Here is an 8056-nt window from a genome sequence, read left to right on the forward strand (position 1 = left end):
AATCTCAATTGCCATGACGAACTACACATTCAGTACTACTTCAATAAATAAGGTGATGATATATCTGTTATTGCTTTCGGGATATATATTTGTGAAGACAGGCACTGCAAAATAAGTTATGAAAATACTCCCAAGTTGTCTCAGTGAAGAAAGATAAAGAAAAACTAACAAGAAATATTGAAGAAGATGAAGAAGAAGTAACAATGTTCGTTTTTCGACTTGCATTCAAATGGATGTAATTAGGTTTCTTCTTTATGCTAGTAACAGTGCGGCTCAAGTTCGTGATCTGTATAGAAGTGAAATCATGAGAAATTTCGTTTTACTACATATTTATGCTGATTTTTTCCCCCTTTGCTGGTATGCGTTATAAGAAGTCAAAATTATCTCGTCCTACTTTAGTATATCATCATATTTCGAGATCTTATTTCAAAATATTACTTTGACCTTCTCTGTATCTCATGGTACATTTAGCTTCTGAGCATTCCTTTTTCTTGAAGATTTTAAACTGTAGTTAATACTTCAGCTTAACTATGTTCAACAACCATTTGCTCCGTTAAAACTCAATCAATGTAAGTGTTCAATTAGGTGCCGAGAATACAAAACAATTGAATTGGCGTACAGATTAAGAATATGGAAGCCACCACGAAGTGAATAGAAATAATAGTTTTTTTTAAAAATAAGATTCCTCTTATACCTTCAGAAAATGTGCTTTGTCGGAACATTTAGAATATTATAATCATCGACTCTTAAGTGCAGATTAACGAAAGCAGTGCATGAAAGTAGTGACTGCACGTATACAGTATTATGTTATGCAAACAATGGGTACTTAATGACTTAAAAACTCACATTGTATTTTCGATTTGCCATTTTTAATAAGTATGACGTCGCAGGAGAATTTGTTTCGTGACCCACTGAGAAGTGTGGAAATGTCACAAATAAACTCCTCTTTTTTTTCCACGAGTTCCTAGACCATACCCTAAAATCTTCCACATAATGACACCCACCCCCACATTTTGATCTCTATAAAATTTGATTCATAAGTAAACGATAGTTGATAGCTAGTACTGTACATACGTACTCTCGTTACTTTTAGAGGAAACTGTTCAACTTGTACAAACGTTGCCCACATATAGAATTTATAATAATTTGTACGAAACCAATCTCCTGATCCTCAATATTAAAACGTTTTATTACGTCATTCAGGTAATTCAAATTCTGGGTAAAGCATGAAAGGTAACTAAGTATGTTTCACTTACGTATTTATTTAATGGATTTACTATAGATGGATATAGAAATAGATGTACCTATGTAGATATATATTGTAAAACTGCACTGATAAAAAAAAGGTATGTGGCGTACTTAAAATCGTATGTTACATTTGTAAAGCCTGTAGGTTTTGGACTTAACGTACAGCAAACGTATAACTGAAAACGCATATTTTGTAATACGTTCTGTATAAGTGTTCGATCTGTACATACTTCCCGTATGAATATAGGCGGTCAGGATCTCACATACAAATGGGGTGACTTCAACTTTCGCCTATTCAAGATTCGCCTAATAACCTTAGGCAATGAAATTTACAGATGTTAACTCAAGAGAAAGTATAGGCGAATCTTGAATTCAAGATTCGCCTTTCAAGATTATCCTAATGCGAAATTATGTTGGTAGTACTGACAAGAAATGACACAGAATTTTTGTATTAGTTTCTAAATTTTAAAAAAGTATTTAAAAAGTACATATTGAAACTGTACAAGCACAAATTACAGTATATGACAAGATATTATATCTGACATATATGAAAAGGTTGGGGTACAAAACCTCGCGGCCAGAACCTCGCGGCGACAACCTCGCCTCCCAAAACCTCGCGGCCCAAAATCTCGCAGGGCCGAAACCTCGCCTGGCCAAAACCTCGCCGCCCAAAACCTCGCTGGACAAAATCTCGCCTGGCCAAAACCCCGCCTGGCCAAAACGTCGCGGGCCAAAATCTCGCGGGGCCAAAACCTCGCCTGGCCAAAACCTCGCGGACCAAAATCTCGCCGGGCCAAAACCTCGCGCCCCAAAATATCGCCATAGCCAAAATCTCGCCTGACCAAAATGTAAATGTTCCAACAGATGATAAGGATGATGGTATAAAAGACGCTGTTTCAGAAGAAGTATCACGGGTATTTGACTAAGTCTCGCGATACCATATGAAAATTCTATTTCTGTATTAGAGAATTTCAATGTGAAGGTAGGGTGACAGGATGTTTTTAAACTGGTTATAGGGAAAGAAAGTCTGTAAGGAAAGTAATGACAACTAACGGGGTTAGTTTTGTGAACTTTGGAACATCCAAAAACTTAAAATTTTAACAAAAACCTAATAATATTTATGAAAGTATGAAATAATATATGAGTTTTTACGACGTCCCTTGATTATGTCCTGTAGGTTAAAGGAGACGTAGATGACCAGGATGAAGGAAATGATCGAATAAAGAAAGTGGGAGGAAACGGGAATAACCCGAGAAAGCCCACGCACACTATGTTTTGTATCATATTATTATTATTATTATTATTATTATTATTTGTAATGTGGAATTGCATATTAAGAAATTCATTGGCTAAATTTTAAAGAAAAGTTTCATTCGCGGCGAGGTTTTGGCCCGGCGAGTTTTGGCAACGGGAGTTTTGGCCCGGCGAGGTTTTGGCCACGCGAGGTTTTGGGCGGCGAGATTTTGTCCCGCGAGGTTTAGGGCGGCGAGGTTTTGCCCACGCGAGGTTTTGGGCGGCGAGGTTTTGGCCACGCGAGGTTTTGGCCTTGCGAGATTTTGTCCGTATACCATATGAAAATATTACATGAAGTTACTGATCGGCTCATGGTATTTTGTATCATTTACTTATTGTTATCCATACATGTATTGACTTAGTTCCTTTATTATTTGTTCTTAATTTCTTTTCACTTATATGTTAAGCTCGGAACAGACCGAAGCAAATACATTCATTATTTTAACAAAGTAAGATGTCATATTTGATCGATGCTGGTCTGTGTACCTACTTTTGGGACACCCTGTACTATGGACAATTAAGATAATTAAATCTAATACTATCAACAGGTATATTCACAGTTATACATGTGCTATCTTACAGGTATATTCACACTTACAAATGTGCCATCTTAGTTGCAGTACAAATTGTAGCTATTACTTTTATCTAATACAACTACTCTATAACGAATTCAGTGATGAAGAGGATTTGGTCTCAATTCAATTCCACTAATGGTTTACAAGAAAGAAAGAAAGAAATTCTAGTTTCTTGGTTATTACTATAATGACTAATTTCTTTTCTTATATCACGAGTTTGGTTTAGTTTTCTTTTTTCTGAAAAATAACTTCTCTAAGATTTTTTCTTAATTAAATTGCTACTAAAGACATCTGTAGCCCGACAAGATAAAACTAACATTATGTTGACTTCAGAGAATAAAATGTTTTCATGATGAGAATCTTCCATTAGATTGTTTTCCTTATTTTATTATATTGATTTACTGTGTACCACTGGTATAAAACAACACGGTTTCGTTTCACATTATGGAACTTTCGTAGGCATCATTAGAACGTACTGAATACTAAAGTACTCAGTACTGAAACCAGACGTAGACGATCTATAATTTCTACTTGTAATTAAGATATAAAGTCAGACATGGCACTTATTCTTACGACGCTGAAGCCAAGTAGAATAGTTCCCTTATCTGACCTCCCTGAGGCGATATCATTTTAATTAAGGCTTTTTACGCTATATTACGGGCTTCTAGCGCGGCGGTGTTGCCAAATTATGCCCTAAAAGGGTTGAAATTCCCTATATTTTGTATATTTATAGTGTAAATCAGGCAACATTGTAAGATATAATTTAATTAAATTTTGATATCAATTTAATTAACCCTTTAATCAAACTCCTATCAAAATGATTACCCCTTTAATCAAACTCCTATCAAAATGATTACCCCTTTAATCAAATTGGTATTAATTTATTCAATTAAAGATGATTTTGTAGAATTAATGTAATCGCGTATGATGATATACGTACCGTTATTACCTTATAGTACTATTTAATTATATCAAATTAACCCTTTAATTATTTTTTATTGACTGAAATAAATAATATAATATTTACTTACCGCTGACGTCACTACATCCATTGGAGATTTGCGATTACAGCGCCATGAAATTAGTAGCGGGAAAATTGGGCAGCATTTCCTGCATGCTGTTTTGAAAATGAAGGAATGAATGACGGGCATTCCTGGATCCTTGAAGCTTCTATTACTAGGCTATTGCCAAATATAAAAACTCTGAGAAATTGATTTTAGTGTTTGTTTTTATGTAAAGTATATATGCTTTATATATACCCTTTGACGCTTGTGATTGTATTATTATTATATGCTTATGAATAACAGAAAATTATATAGAATTGATAAAGAACTTGATTTCTTCTGTGCAGAATATAAGTGATTGGTGCTGCCATCTGTTGTACATTTTTACATTTTTGAGGAGGATAAGAGAAATTTGTGTATGAAGCGGGTGAGATTTGATATGATTGGAATGAAATGCGGTAAGAAAGAAAATGAAGAGACATATTTACAGATATGTTAAATCTTATTGATTCAAAATTGTGCAGGAGATATAATATCCATTTTTATCTTTGATTGTTGAATTATATAGAAAGGCATGTGTGACTGTGCTATTCCACATTTAGGCATTTTAAATTTTGATATTATTTAATATTGGTCCAACGAGATTGATATTTGCGATTTAATGAGTAGAAGTATTTACATATTATTTAGATATTAATATACCGGTAACTTTTACTTTTTGTTTTAACTTGTTGGATTGTAAGAGGAATACACAGCGCGGATTATCTTACTTACGAGACTTAATGTTGACGGTATTGGCATTATTGTGAAGACAAGAAATGATTGAGGAAATGTATATTTGGGAGTAAGCTAGTTGTTATTTTGTTTTATTGTGAGATATCATGGAAAACCTACCTTATGTGCACACAAATTTTTACAAAGTTGGATTTAGCTTTTTTTGGTGATACATACTGTTAACGCATACCGGAAACGGAATATGGATTAAGATTGATTTTAAGATAGAGTGTACTGATGACAGAATTGTTTGCAGAATGAACATTTTATGCTTGGAACAGAATGTGCTGTACGTTATATATTTGATTAAACTTAGTATTTTAGGAATAATATTACCTTTAGGAATACGTTACTAACCATATTTAAGAAAAGTGCCATGATACATTATTGATCTTGTGAATTAGCTTTTACTTTGTATGATACATTGAGTTACTGAGCGCTAGGCATTTGATTTAGTTTTTTTGTTGATGCTGTTGGCATTGAATAATACTATAGGAATATCATTTTTTGACTCGCTTTGCTATGTTATTTTAATATGCATGTATAATTGTTTATTTTTATAACTGCATCTTAGAAATTTTGTTGTACTTATGTAAGAAAATTGCGTTGTATTTTTATGTACGAGATTTACATTTAGTTACACGAATAAAATAGATGATACGATTAATAATTTAAAATGATTTGTTTGAAATACTATTTGGGTTTGGACATTTACGCCCATGTTATTTTGTGACGTATGAGGGATGACCCCCCTTCCCTTTTGCTGAACAGATTATTTGATGAAAGAAGGGGAAAGGATAGGAGATGGAAGGAACTGGCTTGGAATTTGAATATTAGGTATTATTTTGGCATTTACGTGGTATGAATGAGGAAACTCCAGGAAAAATTACACAGGCAGGTTGTTAGATTTTTTTGAGAGGCAACGAACATGGGACCATTTGTATTGAAGTCGAGAGCTTGTGACATTGCTATGTGTGGACACAATTTTTTTATTTGTGAACGTATTTTTTATAACTTATATGCATTTGTTTGGATAGCTTGTATTGTATGAGATGACGCTCCTGGTGAGCAGAATATTTGATGAAAGGGAAGGGAAAAGAAAAAGATAGGAGAACGAAGGAAGTGGCTTGAAATTTGTATATTAGGTATTATTTTGGCATTTACTCAGTGTGAATGAGGAAACTCCAGGGAAAAATTACTTAGGCAGGTTGTTAGACTTTTGAGCGGCAACGAACATGGGACCATTTGTACTGAAGGTGAGAGCGCTTGCGAGAATGATTTTGGGGACACATTTTTTATTTGTGAAGCTATGTGTTTATGATTTTATGTATTTGTTTGAATAGTTTGTAGTGTATGAAGGATGATGACCCTTGCCGAGCAGATTATTTGATGAAAGGAAGGAAAAGGATAGGAGAAGGAAGGAAGTAACGCGGAACTTGTATACTATATATTATTTAGGCATTTATTCGGTATGAATGAGGAAACCGCAGGAAAAAATTACTTAGGATGGCTGTTTGACTTTTGAGCGGCAACGAACACGGGACTACTTGCACTGAAGGCGAGAGCGTTTGCGACAATGCTACACGAGGAACAAAATTGATTTGTGAACGTACGTGATTATAATTTTATGTATTTGTTTAGAATGTGAGGAGAGGAACTTTTATTTTCTACTATTAATATATAAGATTTGTAGAAATTATGGATGAAGGATGTAGTGTGTATTGTGAAATATTTGAAACTATTGAAGCGAATGTTAGGGGGGATATGAAAAGTCGATATAGTGACTTTAATATTTTGACTATAATTATTTAGGAATATATGTAGGAAGATGAAATATTTTAGTTTTATATTTGGAGGTGAGCAGAACAGAGACCAGAGCATAGCGTTTGGTGCCGTGATTTTTTACTGAATTAACTATTTGTCAGTTTAGTGCCATTGATTTTGTTTGTTATGCTTTGTCTTGGCTTTGTAATGAATTTGTGGTAGGAGTAGATATAACAGGTTGCAGAGCGACGATACAGAAAACATATAGAAATGAAATTATGTGCGTATATTTGTAGGATTTGATTTTGGCATATAGCAGGCATAAAACTTAGCCGTTTAAAATTTACAGTTGTAAGGATCTTTTTATTCACTTTATGAGCTACAGCATAAACAGTATTATTGCTTGAAATAAAGACAGTTACACTGACATTTGATGGTAGAAAAACATAATACATGATATAAAAATGTAGAAATACTTATTTGATATTATTATTATTTTCATGTAAAATAAGGCTATGCGTTTTGGAGAACAAGGAACAAATTTGATTATGAAATTATATTTTAATTAATGAACGTGCACACGAACTATAGGCATTGGAAAACATAATTTAACCTATTTAAATAAAGTGAGATCTGTTGTGGAAAGAACACTTTGTAACCAAATTTGTATAATATTTATAATTTTGTTTACTGTATATGGTTTGTCATGGAAATATATTTATGTAGACTTTGTATGATAGGTTTAATTATTGTGGATGCGGGAGGAAACGGAAGAATTCCTTGAAATTTATATGTCTATTGTTATATATCGTAAGTTTAAAGCTTCCCTGAACTAAGTCAGTTTGCTTTAGAATTGAGACATAGAGAATGATTTGATTGATAAATATTGGTAGATACGTAACGACTAGCTTTTAGTGTCACGCTTGGACGTGATTTTTTAGTTTAGCTTTTATTATTAATATTTTAAGTATTGAACAGCAGTATTTTATATTATTTATTATATTTAAAGAAGGAAACATGAGCAGAAGAATGAAAAAGTTATGAATATATGGATTAACGATATTATTAAATGACGAAAGTTGATTGTATACTTGGTGAAACGCACATTGGATACTATTCAATGAAGATTAAGTTAGGACTGTAATATCCATGATTTACTAGTTTTATTTTAGGTATTATTTTATGCAGTTCTGAAAGAAATTTACTATAAATTTGACTTGCTTTATGTTTGAGAATGGAATTTTGATCAGAGAAATAATATAGATATTTATATAAACCCTAGGGATTTGATTTTCCGGTGGGAACTCATGTGGTTTGAATTTTACGTTAATTAGTAGGTCCACGTTTCGTATAGCCTTGCTGCTGAACAGGACGCTACCCCAAAATCAACTCAACTTA

General features: G+C 33.2%; 1 long non-coding RNA gene across 2 annotated transcripts in view; it reads right to left on the reverse strand.

The window, feature by feature from the left end:
- Positions 1–4257, reverse strand: part of LOC145675858 (uncharacterized) — a 528367-nt gene extending 524110 nt beyond the window's left edge. For both annotated transcript variants that reach the window (XR_014129231.1, XR_014129232.1), the window contains exon 1: positions 4148–4257. This is a non-coding gene — a long non-coding RNA (uncharacterized LOC145675858). The remainder of the gene's footprint in view (positions 1–4147) is intronic.
- Between the last annotated feature and the right edge of the window lie 3799 nt (positions 4258–8056).

The sequence above is a fragment of the Thermobia domestica genome, chromosome 18 (assembly GCF_964235325.1).
Source record: "Thermobia domestica chromosome 18, izTheDome1.hap1.1, whole genome shotgun sequence".
Lineage (NCBI taxonomy): Eukaryota > Metazoa > Arthropoda > Insecta > Zygentoma > Lepismatidae > Thermobia > Thermobia domestica.